This window comes from Erinaceus europaeus, chromosome 15 (genome assembly GCF_950295315.1).
Source record: "Erinaceus europaeus chromosome 15, mEriEur2.1, whole genome shotgun sequence".
NCBI classification, from domain to species: domain Eukaryota; kingdom Metazoa; phylum Chordata; class Mammalia; order Eulipotyphla; family Erinaceidae; genus Erinaceus; species Erinaceus europaeus.
The window spans coordinates 83,249,764-83,275,886 of NC_080176.1; the positions used below are offsets into that span (position 1 = coordinate 83,249,764).

A 26,123-nucleotide genomic window follows, 5' to 3' on the forward strand; every position below is an offset into this window, starting at 1 on the left:
AATAGATTAAAGAATAGCTTCAAGCAACACAGCAATTGATGCCTAAATAACATCTTACAATATCCAAATTACAACAATTCCCAGTGGACTATGGGTAGAGAGAAAATACCTCAACTTGATAAAGGTACTTAGAAAGAACTTAAGAATTAACATCACACTTAGTGGTAAAAGACTGAATGCTTTCTCAGATGGCAAACAAGACATTAATGACTTTCAACAATTTTATTCAGCTTGAAGCTGGAAATTCTAGTTCCTTAAGCATGGTAAGAAAAGGCATAGAGAAAACCCTTTCTATGAAGATAGTGACGAAAGCAAAGAAGGAAGCCCCTGCCCCTCCCAAAGCCAAAGTTTTGAAGGCCAAGAAAGCAGTGCTGGAATGCTGGGCTAGCGTAGGTGGAGAGAGAAGAGACCAGGAACTTGTGGCGGAGCAGGAGAGCAAATCTTTATTCATGCGGACACCCCAGAGTCGGGTGTGAGCATAGCGGGTTTAAGCCACGTGGAGCTAGCAAATGGCTGCCTCCTGCTATGCACGCCAGCCCTTCTCCAGGTTAGGATGCAGAAGAGAAACAGAGAGAGAGAGAGCGAAAACAGAAGTGACTTTTATAGAAGAATTCCGGAAGTGGCAAGTCGGGACAGAATTGGCTAGGAAAGGGGGTGGAGAAAAGAAGGCACTCTGGGAAGGTAGACAGCTTCCGTAGCAATGGCTGCTAGGGCTTTAGGTGGTGGGAATGGGTGATACCCTGAGGGGGGTTATGTGGTGGTGGAGGAGTCATTTTTAAAGCAAGGCAGAAGACTGATAAGTAAATAATACTCACATGGAAATATGGTTCTTTGTGGGTTCTGCCTAACGCAACCACATCTATACAATATCTCAATACTGAAAGATTTCCACAGTCATAAGAAAAAGAAGATCCACACATCACCTATCTTCCATTGGCCCAAGACACTGTGACTCTGAAGACAGCCCAAGTATCCTTGGAAGAGCGCCCCCAGGAGAAACAAGCTTGATCACAACGCCATCATCAAGTTCCCCCCTGACCACAGAATCAGCCATGAGGAAGATAGAAGACAAAACACACTTGTTTTCATTGTGGATATCAAGGCCAACAAACACCAGATAAAACAGGCTGTAAAGAAACTCTATGACACTGATGTGGCCAAGGTCAACACCCGGATCAGACCTGATGGCTAAAAGAAGGCCTGTGTTTGCTTGGCTCCTGACTATGATGCCTTGGATGTTGTGACAAAATTGGGATCATCTAAACCTCGTCCAGCTGCCTGATTCTAAATATAACTTTTCAATATATATATGGAAAGGCTTAGAAATTGAGAAAGGAGAAATGAAAAGCAGACTTATTTGTAGGTAATATGATTATCTAACATTGTCCACCCATAAATAGTTTTGAGAATTAATATATTAAGTTAAGTAGAAATATATCAGATAAACTCATTTAAAAAAAAAAAACACGTTTCTAAATAATGACGGGAGGCAATGTTACAATGGACAAGGACTGTGGTTCACACCCAAATCCCCACCTGCAGGGCAGAAGTTTCACAAGCAATGAGATCCCATTTCTTTGTTTGTATCAGAAAGAAAGAAAAGAAAAAAAAAGGAAAAGTGCCCTCCCTCCCACAGAAGGAGTGGTGCAGTCATCATGTGAGCACTGAGTCCCAGCTATAACCATAAATAAAGAATTTTTTTTTTTAATGAACCTGGGGAAAACAGAGTGCCATTTACAAGTGATCCAAAGGATATTAAATATTGAGGCAAAAGTCTGAGAAAATAAGTATAGGGTTAGTAACTTGAAACATATAAAATTGGGTTGGAGGAAACTGAAGACCTAACTAAACTCAGAGACACATTCTAGTTAAGGGAAGATAGCATGAGACCTTCAGGCCTAAGACACCAGAAGTCTCAGATTCAACACCTAACACCACAATAAGCCAGAGCTGAGCAGTTCCCTGAATTTAAAAATCAAAAGACATTGGGGCTGGTGGTGGTGCACCTGGTTGAGCGAGCGCACATGTTACAGTGCACTAGGACCAAGGTTCGAGTCCCCAGTCCCCACCTACAGGGGGAAAGTTTCACGAGTGGTGAAGCAGTGCTGCAAGTGTCTCTCTTCCTCTCTATCCCCCCCTTCCGTCTCGATTTCTGGCTGTCTCTATTCAATAAATAAATAAAGATAATAATTAAAAATAGCTTTAAAAAAAGACACCTAATGTTATAGATTAGAAGATTCGGCGGGAGTTGGTGGGGGGTGGTTGGGATGGGACAAAAAATATAACAAAAAAATTAAAAAAAGAAGATTCAGCATGATAGCAGTTGACAGTACTCTCAAAATAATCTGTGTTTATATATGTGATTCTGTAAAAAATCTCAGGAAAATGTTTGTGGACTGAGCCATAATTATTCTAAGATTTATTAGGAAAGACTTGAGCCCTAGAATAGTTACAAGCAATCTTGACTGAGAAGAATAAAGTTGGAAGAAGCACTCCACTTGATAGAAAATATTCTTCAATAACTTTAGATGGTCCAATTTTCTTGGAAAGGTAGATACAAAGATAAACAGAATAGAAACCCAGAAAGAGACTTAAATCAAACCACTATTTTTTCAATGTTTAAATGCAATGAATGTTGCTAAAGAAATTGGATATTGGCTACAAAAGTAAAGGAATCCAAATCTCAGATGTTATAAAATGTAACTCAAAGTCATCATGGAATTGAAGTTGGTCTTCTGTGCTAGGAAAAAGACGTGTAACTTGGAAGCAACCTAGGTGTCCAACAACAGATGAGTGGTTAAGAATATTGTGGCATATATACACAATGGAATAGCACTCAGCTATTATGATCAATGATCAATTATCATGATTTTTTGTGATTTAGCTTAGAAGTTTTTCAAGTCATGCCAACATAAAGTCCTTAAGAATCTGACATGCCAACATTTCTATCCTAGTTTAATAGAAGGACCCAAAATATTTAGGACAAGGTTAATATTAGCATCAGTATTGTAGGGAGAGCAATACATTATAAAAACCAGAATGCAAGTAGAAATTAATGCAGAATGAAAAAAATTAGATGTTCAAGTCAGGAAAACATTGTACTGTGACATTTCTAAGTAGAAGGAAACTATTTTGTCATCAGCTAATTAGTGAGACTTTTGTAGAGGCAGAATAATTTAGTTTATGGTAACAAGGTAATTACTGGCCTAGCTTAAGAGTAAAGTAGAATATTCAAAATAATAACAGGATATGCACACAGGAATGGATTATCAGATAAGAATTAATAATACCATGTTAGTATAGTCAAACATTAACACACTGTAAGATGACGAATCTTATTTCATGTACAATATAGGGTTTTGGCTTAATATTTTATTCACATATAAAGCCTTTTGGTGTGCAACTAAAGGAATCAGTTTATGTTTACATATACTGCAGTTGTATTTATGCAGCACTTATTAGAAAAGTATCCGTGGTTGCTCGATTTATTATCAGATTTAATATAAGCATCAAACATAAGTCTAAGCCCACCAACATACTCAATTCATACTCAGTAACATACAAACCTTTCAATGTATTATTTTGTAGATCTGGTGTTTGGTAGTGGATAGGACCTAAGTTGGATGTGAGTGTATTCCAGTCACCTATGATGGGGAGATGTGAAATTGTATCCATGTGTCAACAACCATACTGTAAGCCATCAGCCTCAAAATAAGATGATTTTAAAAATCTGAAAAGAAGGTCATCACTAAAAAAGAGAAATAAATCCCAGAAGACATTATGTGCTAACTGGGCATTAGAGATGATAGTTTTGTAAATTATAAAGTCAATAAAAAATCAAAGAAAACCACACTGTGTTTATGTTGGAGCAGAACAACAAACATCTCTGACATTGGTGCTGCCCAATAGAAATGTCTTACAAACTATGAATGGGTGTCAGGCAGTTACTTAACCTTATTTAAAACAGCAAAAAGAGAAAAGATGAAATGAAACGTAACAATTAGTGAAAAATTCAATAATCATATATCCAACATGTGATTTTCAGATGTCATCAACACAAACAGTTACAGAGCTGTTATTCACCTCTCTGTTTTTGCCGTCTTTGGAAGGGTATGTATTTCACATTTAGTTCTCAACAACTGCAAGTTACCATATTAGCAGTTACCATATTGATAGGATGCTCTTCTTGATAATGGCATCATTTCTGAGTTCATCTAATATTGCCAAAAAATTCCACAACAGATTCATGGAGGAATAAGGAGTTTTGAGGAACCAGGTAGATAAAAACCAGGTAGGTAGAAATCAGCTCTCATTGCAACTCAACATATAGAGAATGAACATTTCTGACAACGATCACAGTGCATCAATGTTTACTTACTGGGTGATTTCAAGGTGTTTTGTTTTGATTGATTGATTAATTTTTGTAAAGGGGCATTCAATAAAACTGTGCTATTAAAATGGTCATATGATTTTGGAGCCATTTAAGATGAAAACCTTCGTATTTACAGTTGTGATTGCCTGGATCCATCCATCCATCCTTATCCCTTAACTCGTGCTGCACATCTGAATGCATAATGAACAGACCAGATAGGCATCTGAGTAGAAAAATAGCCTCATTTTCAGCTGCCATCCCCCTAAAAGACAGACTGCCTTCTTGAATGGTGATGAGTCATCATCCCCTAGAATACACACCATGTTTTTTGAGAGTGTCTCTCCTTTTCACCTGAAGCTCAAAAAACCTTCACAGACATTTGCAGAAATCCAGAGGCGAAGGTACTTGGGGACTGCACCTTTGCTCAGGCTACCTGTGCAGTGTTCACCTTCTCCATGTCACTCACACTTCACAGGCAGCTCTTAGTACCTGCCACTCAATGTCAGGGGCTAAAGCCCAAAAAAGGAATGCAGTGAGTAAGTCAGCTGTGTTTCTGAACTACTGTCTGAGTAGGGGATCATTTCCTTAGGTTAGTGCAGCTGAAAGAATCTTTCCTAGAAAGATTCTTTCCTAGAAAGAAAGAAATGTCAGAAGACACATCTTTCCTAGAAAAGAAAGAAATCTTTCCTAGAAAAGAAAGAAAGATCTTTCCTAGAAAGAAAGAAATGTCAGAAGACACATACACACCCCTATTTCCTACCAATCTGACTTTTCCCTGCTTTCTCAGAAGCTCTCCAGTCAAATCTTCCCGCGGTTTTTTTATTCTGAAGGACTTGTGGCTCTCTGGGCATTCCTGGCTTCTGTACTTCATGGTACACCTCTTCCTGAGAACTCGGCTGGGCTATATCCTCTGCCCACAGAGAGTGACTGTTTCCTGAAGGGACCTGTTTTGCCACTTAGTACACACGTAGACCCTAGTGCTATTATCAATTTGCACCCACAGACAGACTTACAAAACCAGCACCCTTCAGTGATCTGCATTGGAAATGTATTCACATGAGGACCAAAGCTTCTAAAAACATCAGAATAGGGAGTCTGGTGGTAGCGCAGCAGGTTAAGCGCAGGTGGCAGCAAAGCACAAGGAGTGGGAGTCGCTTCACAGGTGGTGAATCAGATCTGCAGGTGTCTTTCTCTTCCCCTCTCTGTCTTCCCCTCCTCTTTTCATTTATCTCTGTCCTAACAACAATGATAATAATAACTAGAACAATAAAACAACAAGGGCAACAAAAGGGAATAAATAAATAAATATTTTTTAAAAGTCCACCTTAAAAAAGAATCAGAATATCCTAATGCATTTTGTTTGCAAAAAAAAAAAAAAAGGGGGGGGGATGCTGGATGGTGGTGAGGCTGATTGAGTGCACATGTTACAATGCGCAAGGACCTGGGTTTGAGCCTCTAGTTCTTACCTGTGGCAGAGATTTGCAAGTGGTGAAGCAGTGCCTCAGGTATCTCTCTGCCTCTCTCCCTCTATATCACCTCCTTCCCTCTTGATTTCTGGCTGTCTCTACCCAATAAGTAAATAAACATAATAAAAAATTAAAGTGTGATTTTTTTTTTTTTTACAAAACGTAATTGCTGCTAGTAGATTCTTCAGTTGACAAGATTTTTCCACACAAATGTTGTATGTCAGTGAAGAAGAGAACAGATGGTGAGATGAGAAGGCTTTTACTTTTACTTGCAACCTTCTCTTTTGCTGACATTACTTAACAGGAAAGCTCACCGTGGTTTACCTTCAGATGTTTCACTCTCACATTAAGAACAGTGCATGGGAAAGAATTATTAGTGATCAGGGTTCAGTTAGTTGCACTGCACACAATCCGTGAGTTTGGATTTGCTGTTGTTAGTCAAGTTACTGGAACAATGGTCTAAGTCAGAGCACCAAGTTGTCTCTGTGGGTACATGTGTACTGGTTCTCAGTTTTGTGTTTAAAGCTGTTAGTATCCTGAAGAAAACAGTTTTCTCTTTGTGGTGTACTTCTTTGGAAATCTTAGTTGATGGTGAACACACACACACACACACACCTACACACACACCTACACACGCATATGGCAGGCATAAGGACTGGTGTGAAAAGACAAATCCGGAGTCTTCCTGTTAGTCTCAGTATGTAGCACTGAAGTCTTCTCTACTCTCTATTTCCTGATAGATCTGATAGTGACTTGTGTAACTGGTTATAATAATATCCATGCATAACTCAGGGACTGGAGAGAAGAGGGAGGAGTTGTGTTCAAGAGTTATGTAAGTAAGTCTAGGGAATCTGGGAGCTAGTCATCGGTGGAGCTGGCATTCAGGTTGAGAAATAATTGCATAACAGCTGACACCAGGGCATTTCTTTCTTCATCATTTTGGCTCCTGAGCAAGACACTTTTAAGAAATGTTCTTCATTGCAAGGTGGCAAGTGCATCTGTTAATACTGTCTCTCTGCAGGAGTCTAAGGCCCTACCTACAAACACTGGGGGGGGGGGTAATCTCCCAGCTTGCTCCAGTCTGGAATTACTATTTGTTTAATTTTATAGGGAGGGGGAGAGTAATTATTTACAAGGCAGTTATTGTTATATGAGTATAGTTTCTTTCTTTCTTTCTTTTTGCCTCCAGGGTTATTGCCGGGGCTCGGTGCCTGCACCAAAAATCCACTGCTCCTGGAGACCATTTTTTCCCCTTTTGTTGCCCTTGTTTTATCATTGTTGTGGTTATTATTATTGTCATTGTTGTTGCTGTGATTGAATAGGACAAAGAGAAATGGAGAGAGGAGGGGAAGACAGAGAGGGGGAGAGAAACACAGACACCTGCAAGCCTGCTTCACCCACCGCCTGTGAAGTGACTCCCCTGCAGGTGGGGAGCCAGGGGCTCAAACCAGGATCCTTATGCTGGTCCTTGCACTTTGTGCCACGTGCGCTCAAGCTGCTTGCTACTGCCTGACTCCCCCATGAGTATAGTTTCTTATCCTCCTGTGATAGGTGTCTGCATATCATTCCCATCACCAAAGGAAGTTCTCCTTGACCATCATGCGCTGGGTCATCAGTGCCTTCCCTTCCAGCTCCTCCCTTTAGAATCCCTTGTCTTTGCTGCAATAAGCCACCATTCCTCTAAGTCTTAACCTGTAGTTTCCTTGTGATGTTGTTAGGAACAGAACAAGGACAGCAGGCCTAGAAACCCAAACAGCCACATCTTGTTATCACACGTTCCCGCATGTCATTAGTGAAAACTTAAGGATAGCAACAGGATAGATAGATTTCAGAAGCATCGGGATGTGGAAACTTCCTGAACGCTATGGGAGGAGTTTTAGTCAGGTAGCCACACCTCAGTGGACCAATGAGAAGCTAGCCCCGGGTGTGAGGTAGATCTGGGACTTAAGAGAAGGAAAGATGCATTGGTGGGCCTTTTCCTCTCTCTTATGGGCCTTCATGAGTCTGTCTCTATGAGCTTTCCATACACGTTGATATTCTTTCTATAACTTGTTCTTTTTTTTGTATTTATTTATTTATTTTGCCTTTTGTTGCCCTTGTTTAACATTGTTGTGCTTATTGCTGTCGTTGTTGTTGGATAGGACAGAAAGAAATGGAGAGAGGAGGGGAAGACAGAGAGGGGGAGAGAAAGACAGACACCTGCAGACCTGCTTCACCCCCTGTGAAGTGACTGCCCTGCAGGTGGGGAGCCTGGGGCTCGAACCAAGATCCCAAACCAGGATCCTTATGCCGATCCTTGCACTTTGCACCATGTGCGCTTAACCCACTGTGCCGCTGCCCGACTTCCCTTTCTATAACTTCTAACTCACATCTTTTTTTAATATTTTATTTTATTTATTTATTATTGGATCGAGACAGAGGGAAATTGAAAGGAGAGGGGGGAGATAGATAGGGAGAGAGACAGATGCCTGCAGCACTGCTTCACCACTCATGAAACTTGCCCCCTGCAGGTGAGGATCAGGGGCTTGAACCTGAGTCCCTGCACACTGTAACATGTGTGCTTAACCAGGTGTACCACCACCTGACCCCCTAACTCACATCTTTGTAATAGTTTCTACTTTTATAATTTATCATGGTGTCTCTTGTAATTTTTTTCAAGAATATGCCATAAAGCACCCTCCTGGGAGTGAACTGGTGGTCCTGAGACTTTCCCACAAGCCTAGACAGCTTCCTTGCTGAGTATGCTGTCTCTTTCTCCAATATTCTAAAATTGTATTAGCACTGAATACGATGTGTGAATCATCTTTAATCTCTGTACATGGATTCTCTGAGCAAATGGGCAATGTGAATTTGTATGTCTAATGATAGTAACACTTTAAAAAAGACAAATAACTTGATGGTATGAGTTTTTACACATTTCTTTAATTGATAGGATTAATGGTTTGCAGTAAGAAGTAAGTGCAGATGGGAGTCGGGCGGTAGTGCAGCAGGTTAAGCGCACGTGGCGCAAAGCGCAAGGACCAGCATGAGGATCCAGGTTCAAGCCCCTGGCTCCCCACCTGCAGGGGAGTCGCTTCACAGGGGGTGAAGCAGGTCTGCAGGTGTCTGTCTTTCGCGCCCCCTTCCTCTCCTCTCTCCATTTCTATCTGTCCTATTCAACTATGACGATGTCAATAACAACAACAATAACTACAACAACAATAAGGGCAACAAAAGGGAAATAAATAAATAAATTTTTTTTAAAAAAAGAAGTAAGTGCCGTTGTCGATTCATGTGTAAAATTTTATCAGTTTTCTGCAAAACACTCTAAACCCCTGTGTAGGTCCTCCTCCACTATTACGTACCAGGACCTGAAAGTACCCTCTCCTCCCAGAGTCCTTTACTTCGGCGGGATCCATGAAGACCCAGTCCAAGTTCTGTTTTGTGCTTCACCTTCTGTTCTTATTTCTCCACTTCTGTCCATGAGTGAGATCATCTCATATTATTCCTTCTCTTTCTCACTTATCTCATTTAACATGATTCCTTCAAGTGCCATCCAAGATAGGGTGAAGAAGCTGAATTCATTATTCTTAGCAACTAAGTACTATTTCATTGTGTATGTATACCACAAAATTCTCAGCCATTCATCTGTTCTTGGCCACCTAGCTTGCTTCCAGGTTGTGGCTATTATAAATTGTGCTTCTATGAACACAGGTATATACATATCTTTTTCAGTTAAGTGGATTTGGCTCCTTAGGATACATCCCCAGGAGAGAAATTGTAGGGTCCAGTAAAGAAATCTAAAAATAGGATGTCTTTTTTGTGTTTTTTATTATCTTTATTTATTGGATAGAGACAAAAATGGAGAAGGAAGGAGGAAATAAGGAGAGAGACAGAGAGACACCTGCAGCACTGCCTCACCACTCCAAAGCTTTCCCCCTGCACATGAGGACCAGGGGTTTGAACCCAGGTCCTTGCACTTTGTAACATGTGCACTGAACCAGGGCACTACCACCCGACCCCAAGGATGTTTGTTTATATTTAACTTCCAGAGCCAACAAATAATATGGACTTCCAACTAAGTCATAAATATTCCGACATTAATATTTTAGATTGTCTGAGTGGGAAATATACTTTCCCAAGCTCTGTGAAGCATCAATAGACAAGTTGTTAATGATGCAGCAGGAATATGATTTGTTCTAGCTGGTTTAGGTATGCATAAATAAAGAGTTATAACATAATGGAACCAAAGTGGGAACTTGTACACTTTTTTGGAACTTGTGTGACATCTTTTTCATGATGCAAAATTACGTAGAGGAGGGGAGACAGCATACTGGTTCTATAAAACACGTTTCTGCCTGAACAAGGTCAAGTAGATACTGGGCTATCTACCTGAGCATATGGAGTTCCTAAGCAAGCAACTGGAGTTTTTGTTACTGTTGTTGTTGTTGTTTTTCTACAGTGTGCTCTAAGACCTGGAGTGCTATGTTACCACACAACATCAGCCAAAAGAAAAGACATGAACTACCTCAGATCTCTGCTGGCTGCATTAATTACCAAATGTGGGTATTTCATGACAATTTCAGTATCTCTTTAGCAGTCTGAACTGATAATAGACAAAACAGCATGTCTTAGTGAAGTGAGGTGTTAAAAGTTCAAGATAATTACATGAGGAAAATCAATCAATATGAAAATATGAACAGTGAGCTTTTAATACACCTATCTTAGAAACCATGCCTCAGGCTGAGTCTGGAAAGCACATACAACAATTATCTTGTCAAATAGTTCACTGATTTCCAAAAAAAACTTTACCTTGTTAAAAACAAACAAAAATGTCATTTTTTTCCAATGTAGAGTCAGTATAAAGAACAGAGAATATTGATTATGACTGCACTACCGCTCTGTCGGATGTTATTTAGTGATGTGTCCTGTTGGGTTATGACACTCAACACTGAACACTTACTCCTTGTAATGAGAATTAATATGTGATTACGCAGACGACAATCCACATGCAGGTGAAAAATGAGGACAGTTGACACCTCCAGATACCTGCAGGGGAGTCGCTTCACAGGCGGTGAAGCAGGTCTGCAGGTGTCTGTCTTTCTCTCCCCCTCTGTCTTTCCCTCCTCTTGTCATTTCTCTCTGTCCTATCCAACCATAACAGCAATAACAACAAGGGCAACAAAAAGGGAATAAATAAATAAATAAATATTAAAAAAATTAAAAAATAAAGGGTACATAATGGAGTCTAGGGAACAACTACTACTACTTAAGTGATGATAAAAATACCAATGGAAGGCACTATGGGTGGCAGAACAGTGCTTTGTGTCCTCTCTCTCTCTCTCCCTCTTATGTTCTGTGTGTGTGTGTCTCTCTCTCTCCCTCTTATGTTCTGTGTGTGTCTCTCTCTCTCTCCCTCTTATGTTCTCTGTGTGTGTGTGTCTCTCTCTCCCTCTTATGTTCTCTGTGTGTGTGTGTGTGTCTCTCTCTCTCCCTCTTATGTTCTGTGTGTGTGTGTGTGTCTCTCTCTCCCTCTTATGTTCTGTGTGTGTGTGTGTGTCTCTCTCTCCCTCTTATGTTCTGTGTGTGTGTGTGTGTCTCTCTCTCCCTCTTATGTTCTGTGTGTGTGTCTCTCTCTCTCCTTCTTATGTTCTGTGTGTGTGTGTGTCTCTCTCTCTCCCTCTTATGTTCTGTGTGTGTGTGTGTCTCTCTCTCTCCCTCTTATGTTCTGTGTGTGTATGTCTCTCTCTCTCCCTCTTATGTTCTGTGTGTGTGTGTCTCTCTCTCTCCCTCTTATGTTCTGTGTGTGTGTGTGTCTCTCTCTCTCCCTCTTATGTTCTGTGTGTGTCTCTCTCTCTCCCTCTTATGTTCTCTGTGTGTGTGTGTCTCTCTCTCCCTCTTATGTTCTCTGTGTGTGTGTGTCTCTCTCTCTCCCTCTTATGTTCTGTGTGTGTGTGTCTCTCTCTCTCCCTCTTATGTTCTGTGTGTGTGTGTGTCTCTCTCTCTCCCTCTTATGTTCTGTGTGTGTGTGTGTCTCTCTCTCCCTCTTATGTTCTGTGTGTGTGTCTCTCTCTCTCCCTCTTATGTTCTGTGTGTGTGTGTGTCTCTCTCTCTCTCCCTCTTATGTTCTGTGTGTGTGTGTGTCTCTCTCTCTCCCTCTTATGTTCTGTGTGTCTCTCTCTCTCCCTCTTATGTTCTGTGTGTGTGTGTCTCTCTCTCTCCCTCTTATGTTCTGTGTGTGTGTGTGTCTCTCTCTCCCTCTTATGTTCTGTGTGTGTCTCTCTCTCTTACATACTCTCTCTATCCTTCCCTCTACTCCATGTACCTCACTCAAAAACTGAATAAAAAAAAAAACTGAAATTGGGCTGGGGGGGTGCATCAACAACAGAGGGTCTGAGTTCAATTAAAAAATGCAAACACCAGTAGTGCACTTGCTGCCAACAAATTATAAAAGAAATTAAAAAGCAAGACTTTAAATCCTCTTCATCATGTAAAATACAGCTTGAAAGAAAGAAACATTTGGGAGGTATTCATGACTTCTGGTGCAGTCATTGGCACATAGGTACAATTTCTCCTCTCTTTGTGATAGTTCTCTGCAGAGCACTGCCTAAGCCCTTTTAAATTATCACGCACCAAGACTGGAAGTTTCTTATCAGTTCCTCCAGGATGCATTGGATCGACCTTCTCGTAGTGCATCCGTGAGTACCCATACATTGGGGAAACTGACGATCCTTCCTAGCCGACTGAATCCACATGGATCCCAGTCACTTTCAAAGCCAGCAACAAGCAGCTCCTGACAGCTTTCAACCTGATGCTGTTGACTGGCTACGGAAGAAGGGCAAATGCTAGAAGAAGAATCAGTTCCTCCCTCCCCATCCCCCAGAGCCCTTTGCTTTGATGCAATATACCATGCCCTGTCTGAGCATCACTTTGTGTTCTCCCTCTCTGTCCCTATTAAAGTCCCATCTGTAAATGAGATCATTTGATATTTGTCCTACTCGTGGCTTATCTCTTCACCAGACAGCATTTTATAGCAGCTGAGTTGACTGCACAGACATATAAGTCAAATTATTCAAAACAGAGAAAGTAGATTATGACTAGAAAACACAAAAGGAGATAAAATTCACTTAAAGGTAATAAGTAGCTAGCAGGAGGCGTCTCTAAGTGTGATGTAACAGAGAAAGGGGAGAGAAGACTTTTTAAATCAGACATTCCATGCGTCTATTTATTTCCATTGAATATTTACAAATTACTGACACAAAAAATAATATGGGATCATTTTCTCTCCAGTGGCTATAGAAGTTTCAATAAATCTGTGTGTGTGTAAGGAGTCAGGTGGTAGTGCAGCAGGTTAAGCATAGGTGGCGCAAAGCCTAAAGACCGGCATGAGAATCCAGGTTCGAGCCCCTAGCTCCCCACAAGCAGTGAAGTAGGTCTGCAGGTGTCTTTCTCTCCCCCCTCTCTATCTTCCCTCCTCTCTCCATTTCTCTCTATTCTATCCAACAACAACAATAATAACTACAACAATAAAAAAATACAACAAGGGAAACAAAAGGGAAAATAAATAAATTTTAAAAATTTTAAAAATCTGTGTGTGAAGCAAAAAAAGTTAAGGAAGTATGTGCAGGAACTATATGTGGCACATACATACTAGATAATAATGATATGCGACATGTACGAATTACTATCTACCACCATAAAATTGCATGACACATTAAATAAGAAGACTGTTATAAAATATGACCCTGTGGATATAATAAAAATTAACCTTACTGTAATCCCGTTATTTGCATCTCAGATCTAGATTTTCCTTTACCTCATTGAAAAATTTACTTAGGCCATAGGATGTTCTGATCAGTCTTATGAAATAAACTATTTTAACATGGAAAATAATAAGCACAACCAGTTTAGTAATCTAAATATTCAATCCCAAGCAGTCCCAACCTGGGTACTTAGATGACTCACCACACACCAACCACCAGGAGTGTCTACCACACCAGGTTCTTAATGTAGTAAACTGCACTTCTGTTCTAGGTGAGTGATCACTATTTAATCAGCCCCTAGAAATCTGATGACATCTCATTTCCTCCAAGTTAAGTTAGTCTCACCTCTCCTGTGAATTTACTGAGCAGAAGCTAATAAAATTTTGCACAAGTCAGTGTCAGTCTGGTCTATATAAAATACAAAATCTTTGCTCCAACAATGATAATTTCAAGTATAGACTCTCAATGTTCCACAAAGTACCTTTTATTAAGTGTGATTTGAGAGACACGCAACATCTCATCCTCCCATCTCCTTTATAGAAGGCTGTGTCTTATGAAATAGACACACACCCCTCTTTAGAACTGGGATAAGAAAAAATGATTCACTGTCATATAGAGGTCCTCTCCAACTCAATTTTCAAAGCTGTATACCAAGGAATTCTTATGATTGAATCAGTATTGAATTCATGATTCTTGTGGAGGAGTTTATTATCTCTAGGCATTTCTTCTTAAACTAGGACTAGACTCAATTATTCCCACTGTACTGAGACTAAAACTTGCCAGCTGATTAATACACTACATTGGAAGCTATCAAACTACTCCGCAAACTGATGAAAGTATCCCTTGGAAATGCCAACACTTATAAACAATACTTTTATTTCAGGGATATTAACAAGTAAATAAGACCTCCTCTTGTGTGAAAGTCAATAGTTATATTCCTACTTCCAAAACATGGTGGCCTGCGGTATATGGCTAGTCATAGAAATGGTAGACATTGTAAGTCATAGATGTCTATGTAGGGTCTCTCAGAAATGATGCGAGCTCCAGAGGGAATATTCCCAAAGGCATAAATTCTTCATATTTCACTCTGATCTATATGCACTCTGTGAGTACCTATTTGTACAGTAGAAGTCCTGTGAATACACCATGTTTTTATCTGTATATCTACTGTATTTATCCCAAGCTTATCTTAATTCCTTAGTTACCTAGTTACAGACAGTGGATCTCTGGGTCTCCTGGTCTAAGGATAGGTTCTGGGGTGTGGGGTAGGTGGGAAGAAACTGAAACAGTTTTTCTTCTTACACTGTTCAGGATAGTTGTGAATGACAGAATGCATACCCTAAACTTTCTCCTAGATGATCAAAGTGGGATAAACTAGGTCAAATGGAAATGACAGATATAAAAGGCTTTTGGGATTCCATTCTTTCTTTCTTTACTTTCTCTCACTTCCTTTCATCCTCTCTTCTTTTATTCCCTCCATCTCTCCTCCCTCCCTCCGTTCTCCCTTCCTTCCTCCCTTCCTTCTTTCCTTCCTTCCTACTTTCCTTCCTCACCACCAGGGTTATCACTGGGACTCAGTGCCAACATTACAAATCCACCACTTCCTGTGGGCAGTCCCCCCCGTCCGACCACCACCTTCCCCCCCCTTTCTATTATTCTTGATAGGACAGAGAGAAATTGAGACAAGAGGGAATATAGAGAGGTAGAAAGACAGATACCTGCAGACCTGCTTCAATACTTGTGAAGCGTCCTATCTTACAGGTGCGGAACAAGGACTTGATCCCAGTGAGATTTCTTGATGACTCAAGAATATTGGAAGTCAATCCTGCAGGTTGACTTTGAATAATATAGAGAAAATTCACCAAAGACCCTACACGTCCCCATATCCTGTATGCAGAGAAAATAGTAGACCTACATTCTGAAGCAAAATATTGACTGGTGTTGTCATGTGTGCTGTCCAGTACAATGAACATGGTCTCTCATTCTGGGTTGAAATACAGGTATCCTAGCCCATTATAACAAACTCTTGTTCCCTGTTCTCAGATTCCTCATGCCAGTGTGTGGTCAGGTATGTGCCCAGGCACATCTGCAATATTCCCCCTGGTGTTTAGGGACCAAGGACATTAATGTAAACATACAGATAGATGTCTGTTATACTCTCTATGGAGAGAATAATAAATTTCCAGGAGCCTCAGATCTTTTTCTAGGATCCATGGAACTCTGATGGATTCACCTGCTAGGTTATCAGTAGGGCAAAATCTTCACAGTACTGGGCAGACTTCCAGCCCAATGCCATTTTTAATATTACAACTGGATAATTTGAGTATACTGAGATTACTGATGTTAAATGTTCTCATTGCTAGCTTCTTAGGGAATGAAAGTCTTTCTACTATATAGAGAAATGAGAATATGAGAAATGCTTGCCATTTTTCATGTTTCTATTATTTTTAACTAAAAATTTAATTTTGCCCCTCCCAAAATTACTCCCCAAGTATTTTTAAAAAATTTTATATTTATTTATTTTCCCTTTTGTTGCCCTTCTTGTTTGTTGTTGTAGTTATTGTTGTTATTGATGTCGTCATTGTTAGATAGGACAGAGAGAAATGGAGAGAGGAGGGGAAGACAGAAAGGGGGAGAGAAAGACAGACACCTGCAGACCTGTTTCACAGCTTGTGAAGTAACATCCCTGCAGGTGGGGAGCCAGGAGCTTGAACCAGGATCCTTAAGACGGCCCTTGTTTTTTATGCCACCTGTGCTTAGCGCTGTGCTAACACTAGACTCCCCTACTCTCCAAGTATTAATGTTTCGAAGAGCAGTGTCTACTCTTGCATTGGTTGCTTTAACACCTGATGAGAGAAGAGGTAGCACACTAAGCAGCCCTTGACTGCCTATGACTGACTAACATGGATAATGAATGATGTTATGTAAGCCTAGATGGGCAGACAATATGAGCAGTTACAGACACAGAGATCTATAAGGGACCAAAGGAAATATTTATTCTCAAAAGAATAAAAAATAAGAAAAGAACCTTCCCCAAATCAAGCAAGAGGAAGCAAATCCCTAAGAGTCCATTGTTGTCCAAGGGATAAATCTTAATACCCAGCAACAATTATGATCTCAGACTTTTTGAACCTTTTTTCTCATTTATTTTACTGAACTGTATTATGTCTTGAGGACTAAGGAGTTGTATCAGATTCCTGCTCACGAAGTGCACCCCACAGGTGTTTGCAAGGACAGAGCTCCCAGTGAACACACAACCATTCTATTAATATGGAGAACTTGAGTTATCAGACACACCACGCTAATGAGTTCCATCTCACAGCAGTGCCATGTGTCTTCCAAGCAATTCCAAACACTAACTGATGAATGCAAACAAAGGCCTTTAAACTCCTTGATGTGTTCACATCAGATCGACACATCACTTTCATTCCAGTTCACCAGTCTGAACTTTTTGTTTTTTAATGAGTCCAGAGACTTATTTTTCATGTGTCTGGCGGAAGCTGGAGTTGTCACTTAAGCAGGTGGTGTGTTCCCCTGTGTCAGAGCAGGGCAGATAGATTTCTCCTCTCTATTGTTGGTCATTAATGGTGAGCAGCTGCCTCACCAGAAAAGTAAGACAGGGCCTGAGTCATCAGCCTCTTTTCAGTGCGTTTCTGCCAAGGGTGACCCAACCACTTCATCTTAATGGGCTTTTTCAAGTCTCCCTCTTCCATTATATACCACAACTTCAGGAATGAAAATGATTGATTGTTCCTTGCATGGAGATTTTGCTTTCCCCCGTTTATATATAGTTCTCTGTGTGTGGAGAGTTTTATCTCCAGCTCATCGGAGAGCCGGGAGAGTAGCAAAGATGGCTGCTGCTGAATAATGTTCTTTATGAGAACATAGCGAACATAGCAACTCCTGGCATTTCCTCATTTCCCAATTATTCTTTTAGCTTAGTTGTTTGGTCTCCACTGTCTCCTTTTCACAGGTCAATACTCCCTATAGCATCAAGGGGCCATTAGTAGATTTAGACTTTTAAAAAAAATATTATTTATCATATGTTCTATTCCTACCTTTGTGTTCCTGTTCATTAGGCAATTTGTTCTGCCTTGTGTCTTTTTTTATTTATTCCCTTTTGTTGCCCTTGTTTTTTTTTTTATTGCTGTAGTTATTGTTGTTGTTATTGATGTCATTGTTGGGTAGGACAAACAGGTCTTCAGGTGTTTTTCTGTTTCTCTCCCTCTCTAACTCCCCCTTCTCTCTTGATTTCTGGCTTTCTCTATCCAATAAATAAATAAATATAACTATTAAAAAGATAATGTATGTTCAATGTAATTGTACTCCTGTTATCTTATCATCTTGTTAATCATCATTAAATCATTAATGCAATTTTAAACAGGAGAAAAAAACATGTAATTCCATATAACAATAACTCTAAAGATATTGGGTTCAAAGGTATGTTCACTAAAGCAGTCCGTTTATGACCTTTTAGATGACAACGTAATGTGTTTGTGACAAATTCACCAGATAAAGAAGGCTGAGCTTGAGTAGTAGGTTCCTGAGGAGATTTGGAGGTTTGTTTCTGTGGCTCTCCAAGTCCTAAGGTCCCTGATTCTTTTTTAATTTCTTTAATAAGGGATTAATGGTTTACAGTCAACAGTAAACACAGTAGTTTGTACAGGCATAACATTTCCACATAACAATACAGCCCCCATTAAATCCTCCTCTGCCATCATGTTCCAGGACCTGAGCCTCCCCCCAACCCAGAGTCTTTTACTTTGGTGCCATACACCCACTCCAGTCCAAGTTCTGCTTAGAGTTTTCCCTTCTGATTTTGTTTTCAACTTCTATCTATGAGTGGGATCACCCCATATTCATCCTTTTGTTTCTGACTTATCTCACTTAACATGTCTTCAGGCTCCATAAAGAAGGTGAATTCACGGAGTTGGGTGGTGGTGCAGCGGGTTAAGCGCAAGGACTGGTGGAAGGATCCCAGTTCAAGGCCCCAGCTCCCCACCAGTAGGGGAGTCAATTCACAGGCGGTGAAGTAGGTCTGCAGGTGTCTGTCTCTCTCTCCCCTTCTCTGTCTTCTCCTCCTCTCTCCATTTCTCTCTGACCTATCCAACAATAATGACATCAATAACCACAACAATGGTAAACAACAAGGGCAACAATAGGGAAAATAAATAAATAATAAAAAAGGTGAATTCACGATGAACCTGAGACTCAGGAATAAGAGTCTACTTGCATAACTATTATGGCATCTACCCCGTTCACATTTCTCAGTTTTCCACGTAACAATTCAATGCCCCTCTAGACCCTCCTCTGCCATCATGTTCCAGGATCTGAACCCTCACCCCTACCTCTGAGTCCCTTACTGTGGAGCAATACACCAGACTAATACATTTTTAAAATGTTATTTATTGGAGTAGGAGACAAAAACTTAAAATATTTTCTTTTTGTTATGGGAGGGTATGTGTATGTGCTTCAGGGACAGACAGATAGACAGATACACACACACACACACACACACACACACACACAAAGAGAGAGAGAGAGAAAGAAGAGAAGAGAGAGAAGAGAAGAGAAGAGAAGAGAAGAGAAGAGAAGAGAAGAGAAGAGAAGAGAAGAGAAGAGAAGGGAATATTGCTCAGCTCTGGTTTATGTTGGTACCAGAATTGAACTTGGAGCTTCTAAGACTTCAAACAAGTAAATACTAGTCTCTAACACCAGGATATCTCCTTAACAACCCTTATCTCCAATTCATTCTACCAGAAACAAAATAAGTGAATTTTGATATCGGTCACAGGAACAGTAGGCTTTTCATTAAAAGTATGCTTTAGCACATGTGGTTCTGCATCATACTTTGTGGGGAATGTCATTTTTTGTAAGGATGGGGTTCCAGGATATACTTTAATTTATATAAAATGTATGGTACTGATGCAGTAAATTAGTAGAACATGTGAAAAGTCGATAGACTATAACTTCCTAAAGTTAGCTTAGGTATTACCTGACACACTGAATGTGTGTGTGTGTGTGTGTGTGTGTGTGTGTGTGTGTGTGTGTGTGTTTGTGCTAAGAGGGTAGGGGGATAGGATACTTCTACAAGCTGTGTGCTTCATAACAACAGAAACCATGTGAGGGATTCTGATGCAGTGCCTAGTGGATTGTCTGTTGTCTACTACTGCAAGCATTCTTGGACAGATGGATAGATAATGACAAGGGCATAAGAGAGAAAGCAGAAAAGGGAGGATAAGGCAAGGGAAAATATATCTGTGTAATGTTAATTTTGTTTTGCCTCTTTTTTTCCCCCAAATGAGCTAAACATGCCTAAAGAATAAATTTTTAACAATATCTCTTAAATATAACAAAGCTATTCTTCTTTTCATAGATTGAAGCAACTTGAGCTGAACAAAACTGATCATAATTAAATGGATGAATGAGAAGAAAGCTGGAAAATGGGATGGAAGAACTGGCAGAAAGTTCTGTAGCTGTGGCCAGGGTTTTTGCTCCACTGCTTGTGTGTAGGACTCAAACCCTCTGTATCTAAAATGAGATACATAAAAATGAATATTTGAAGCAGAAAGAAGAAAGTCTAATAGTTTTAGAGTCCAAAGGCCACCTACTCAAATTTTTCATATGATTGAATTGTTCTACTCTTGGAGATGAAATTGTACCACACACGGAGCCTAAGAAACTTATCTCTGAATTTCTATAAGAAAGAGGGAAGCTGTTGGAAAACAAATGGAAGACAAAAGAGTTTCACAGCAGTTCTATAATCTTAGGCAAGACATTAAAATAACGCAAAAGAACCTATCAGAAGAGACTTCTGTTCTGCACACCGATGTCCATAGCAGCACAGTCTGTAATAGACTATATTTATACTTAGAAGCAACCCAGATGTCCAATGACAGGTGGTGGCTAAGAAAGTTTTAGTATCTCTGAAGAGGGAATGCTCGTCAGTTTGTAATCCTGATAACTGAGATAAACCAAGTGGAGAACTATTGGTTTGCTCCTAATTCTGCTTCTAAGACCCCTTCTGTTTTGATTATCAGGTTAGGTTCGCTTGCATTGCTTAACGCTGTGGTCTATTTACATAATCATTATTTTGTTTGTGACCTGCACCGGTTTAATCTGCATTGGTTTAATCACCACTGGTTCGCACGTTTTTTTCCTTCTCCCCATCCCCTATCCTCTTCCTGACACTGTCCCCTATCCTACATCCCCTATCCTACTTCCTCTTCCTGACACTTCCGCCTCAGGAGATATAAACGATAGGATTTTCTAATGAATGGAGATTGATTGATTGCACTGCATCCCCGCTCATCAATAAAGACTGAACTGCCTCCCAACTCAGCCATGAGTCCATGGTCGTCTGTCTTCCACCCACGAAGCTAGCCCAGCAGAGAACGACTATTACCAGGCGACCTCAAATATAAGTGGAACTTAAGAAACAAAAGAATAAATGGAAAACACAAGGTGAACCTTGGACTGACTATGGTATATTGCATCAAAGCAAAGAACTCTAGGGTTTTAGGGCTAAGAAGGGATGAAAGGAGACTCGAGGCCTTTGTGCCTGATGGTATAAAGGGTCCAAAATTGAAGTGATAGTGTCTTGTAGACACCTAGGATGGGGATCTGAGAATGCAAGACGAGGTGGTGATACACCTGTTTAAATGCACACACTACAATGTACATACGACATTGTGACATCGCACAAGGACCCAGGTCCAGGTTCACGTTCCTGGTCCCCAGCTGCAGGAGGAAAGATTCACAGGTAGTGAAGCAAGGGCTGCAGATGTCTCTCTCTCTCTGTCTCTGTCTCTCCCTGTCTCTTTTTCTTTCTCTCTCTTCCCCCTCTCTTTCTCTTTCTATTGCCCCTTCCCTCTCAATTTCTCTCTGTCTCTATCCAATAATAAAAATAGATAGTTTTTTTTAAAAAAAGGGACCATAATTGAAGTGAGAGTGTTTTGTAGACGCCTATAATGGAGACCTGAGAAATTATACTCGTATGTCAACAACTGTACCCAAAATAATGTGGCACTTTGTAACGTGTTATATATATATATATATCAGAAGGAAACAAAATATAACAAGTAGTGTCATTTTGCTTCTCAAAACTAGAACATAATTTCTTTATGGGTATATTTTTCTGTTTAGGAAATTTTTGTCAATGAAAGAAACTGAATAAATAATAATGTCTTCACAGTTTTCAACAGATGAAGATGGACTGAGGTAAATATTCATCCTATGATATTTCTATGAGTATAGGACTTCCAGACTTCCAAATCACCTTCTGGTAATTTACAGGGAAAATGTATGAGTGCACAGTATAAATATGGTCAGACTTATTTGAAGAGAGGAAGAAGAAAAGATTAGGATATGTTATTGCATTGCTGAAAAAATTTAAGATGTATTTTTCTGTTGTCCTCTGCAAAAATGTGCCATGACTTTTCCGACATCCCAAAACACTTTAGAAAAATAAATGAATGAGATGGTATAATTTTATAATGCTAATTTTGAAAAACAATACAATTCTCAAAAAACTAAATGCATCATTTGAATTGGCAATAACTTTTTGTATAATTAATTTGCATTTTACTAACTACATCCAGGACACAGATGAGAAGATTAATTCTTGATTATGAGTTTTCTTTCTCTTCTTAAATTATTCATCTACTTATTTTTCTGATTTCCTGACTGAAACAGAAATAGAGAGAGAGAGAGAGAGGGAGGGAGGGAGAATGGAAGAGAAAGAGAAAAAGGGACATCAGCATAACTGCCCCACTGTTTGTGAAGCATCTCCCCTGCATATGGGGACCAGGGACTTGAACCTGGGTCCTTGTGCCTGGTTACTTGTGCACTCTACCAAACGGGTCCCTGCCCAGCCCCAGACAAATCATATTTTCTAGAAGTGAAGGAAAGCACTGTATGACTAGAGCACTAACTGGTGAGTATTCTTATTGGGTGAATTTTCCATGCTCACTACAAATTTAGTTGAACTTGTGTAGAAACTGATCTTTTAAAGCATTTACTTGGTTAGTTTTTGATGAAAGAGAGACTTCAGAATGTCTCTGCTTTGGCATATGGAAGAAGGGATTGAACAGGTCCTTCTGTTTGTCCTGTGCTCAAAAGCTGAGCTTCCTCCTGGTCCCCATAGGACTCCATTTTAATTAGACCTTAGGAAGGAAGGGAAGGGATAGATAGAGGGGTCTTGGGGCCCTGGTGTAAGATGGCAGCACATAACATAGGTTGGGGAAAAGAGTGTTTTGATACACCTATCATGAGGAAATAAGTAGCTGTGCCCACATAAAGAAGACTATAGACATTCAAGACTCAAAAAACTTCTTTAAATTCATGTGAATGAGGAATAATAAAATTAGATTCAAGATGACTAGTTGAAGCTGAGAACACAAATGTAAGATAAGAGTGGCAATAACTCTGGGTCCATACTCCCAGAGGGATAAAGAATAGGAAAGCTATCAGGGGAGGGGATGGGATATGGAGTTCTGGTGGTGGAAATTGTGTGGAGGTGTACCCCTCTTAGCCTGTATTTTTGTCAGTGTTTCCTTTTTATAAATAAAAATAAATAAATAAAAGAGTAGCAAGGAAGAGAGCAGAACTCAGTAAATGATGGAAGTCATGGTCAAGCAAGTTTGAGATGAAAGAGAACAGCATCATGGGAGTTCAGTTTTAGTCAGTGGGAATCAATTACAGAAATAAAAGCTAAGAAAACTGGTCTCAAGTTTCTAACCAGATCTGTGAGGTAAAGATGGTGAAGTTTCCCCCAAGACAGAACTATTTTTGCTTCTGTGGTCCCGCCATCACTATGTGCTCTTTTTCCTGGTAATGTTAGCTAGTATTTCCAACTCAGAGTAGAGACTGGGAAGACTTCCAGAGGTCTCACACAGCCCCAAGTTTCCACAAGCTGCTAAAATTTTGTAGACAGAACAAAACACTTTGCAATTTTACAGGTAGAATCTGCAATGATGATATTGGCAAAAATAGAACTGCTTTTTTTTAAAATTCTGATTCCTTCAAGACTCATAGGACAAAAAAATGCTCCACCTGTGAAGAAATCTCCCACAGCACTTGTGGGGCTCAAATACAGCCAGAAAAATAATTTGATCTGGCCCTGTCATGGCAACTACCATGGGCACTTGAAATTTAATAAATCTAGGAGCTATTTTCACAGTAACATTAAGTGCTAATTGTTAATTGGATAAGTTTGTGTGGTCCACAAATGATATATCCAATGGTCCTTGGCAGAAAAAGAGGTACCCCACCCCTGACCTACAGTGATTCACATGTGCTTAGACACTGGTGCATGATTTATTTCTTTTTATTTATTATAATTATTTATTGCCACCAGGGTTGTTGCTGGGGCTCGGTGTCTGCACTCTAAATTTACCACTTCCAGTGGCCATGTTTTTCCTTTTTTAATTTGTATTTATTTTTATTTAATACGATAGAGATAAGTTGAGAGGAGGCAGCGAAGATAGAAAGGGAAAGAGAAAGAGACTCCTGAAGTCCTGCTTCCTGGTTCATGAAGCCGCCTCCCTGCAGTTGAGGAGAGGTGCTCAAACCCAGTTTCTTGTACATGGCCATGTTTGTGCTCAACTGGTGTGCCACTACTGAGCTTGTGTGCATTAAATACTGGAATATGGGCAGTCAAGGGATAGTGCAGCGGGTTAAGCGCACATGGTGCAAAGCCCAAGGACCAGTGTTAGGATCCCGGTTTGAGCCCCAGCTCCCCACCTGCAGGGGTGGGTCGCTTCACAAGCGGTGAAGCAGGTCTTCAGATATCTATCTTTCTCTGCCCTCTCTATCTTTCCTCCTCTCTCTATTTCTCTCTGTCCTATCCAACAACAATGACAGCAATAACAACAGTAATAATAATAACAGCAATAACAACAGTAATAATAATAACAGCAATAACAACAGTAATAATAATAACAACAATAAACAGCAAGGGCAACAAAAGGAAAAAAAAAGTAGCCTTCACAGAGCAGTGAATATGTAGTGCAGGCAACGAGCCAAGCAATAACCCAGGAGGTAAAAAAAAAAAAGAGAAAGAAAATATTATAGTGGTGTTGCCAAAGAAAGTTGGGTACCTACCACCGACGAGACCAGTTATCAAAGAGGAAAGAGTTGGTTTAAGAAAAGCCATCTTAGGGGAGTCGGGCAGTAGTGCAGCAGGATAAGCGCAGGTGGTGCAAAGCACAAGGACTAGCGTTAAGGATCCCGGTTCAAGCCCCCAGCTCCCCACCTGCAGGGGAGTCAATTCACAGGTGGTGAAGCAGGTCTGCAGGTGTCTTTCTCTCCTCCTCTCTGTCTTCCCCTCCTCGCTCCATTTCTCTCTGTCCTATCCAACAACGACGACAACAATAACTACAACAACAATGAAAAAACAACAAGGTAAAGAAAAGGGAAAATAAATATAAAAAAATTTTTTAAAGCCATCTTGAGAGCCGGATGCTGGTGCACCTGGTTGAGCGCAATGTTACAATGCACAAGAACCTGGGTTCAGGTTCACACCTGTAGGAGGGAAAGGTTCGCAAGTGGTGAAGCAGTATTGCAATGTGTCTCTCTCCCTCTCCAGCAGCCTCTTTTCTCTTGATTCCTTGCTGTTTCTACCCAATAAATAGGTAAAGATTAAACAAATAATAAACCAGGGGAGTCTGGCGGTAGCACAGCGGGTTAAGCGCACATGGCACAATGCACAAGGACTGGAGTAAGGATCTTGGATCGAGCCCCTGACTCCCCACCTGCAGGGGGGTCGCTTCACAGGCAGTGAAGCAGGTCTGCAGTTGTCTGTCTGTCTTTCTCTCCCTCTCTGTCTTCCCCTCCTCTATTTCTCTCTGTCCTATCCAACAACAACGATATCAATAACAATGATAACTACAACAATAAAAAAACAAGGGCAACCAAAGGGGATAAATATTTTTAAAATAATAGCAAACCATCTTTGTGACCCTCAGGAAGCCTTTACAAACTTGTTCGATAAGGTTTGGTAAGACCAGGAAGTCTGAGAGGAAGTAGCAGTTTTCGTTTTATTTTTTTTTTTCCTCCATGGTTATTGCTGGGCTCGGTTCCTGCACCATGAATCCACCGCTCCTGGAGGCCATTTTTTCCCCCTTTTGTTGCCCTTGTTGTAGCCTCGTTGTGGTTATTATTATTGCCATTGTTGATGTTGTTCGTTGTTGTTGGATAGGACAGAGAGAAATGGAGAGAGGGAGAGAAAGACAGACACCTGCAGACCTGCTTCACCGCCTGGGAAGCGACTCCCCTGCAAGTGGGGAGCCGGGGGCTCGAACCGGGATCCTTAGGCTGGTCCTTGCGCTTTGCGCCACATTCGCTTAACCCACTGCGCCACCGCCCGACCTCCAATAGCAGTTTTCATACAGAAACTCAGTCTATGCTCTGGTCTGAAAAACCTCTAGGTTGGTCTGATCCACAGGAAATTGGCCAGACTCTACTAGATGTACGGAAAGCAAACTAGATCCTGTAACACTTGCTCACTAACAGCTGTAAAATAAATTTACCCATCTGTAAAGC

The 26,123-nt window shown here is 40.5% G+C and overlaps 1 pseudogene; it reads left to right on the forward strand.

The window, feature by feature from the left end:
- The first annotated feature begins 293 nt into the window (after positions 1–293).
- LOC103114417 (large ribosomal subunit protein uL23-like) lies at positions 294–1,282 on the forward strand (annotated as a pseudogene).
- The last annotated feature ends 24,841 nt before the right edge of the window (positions 1,283–26,123 follow it).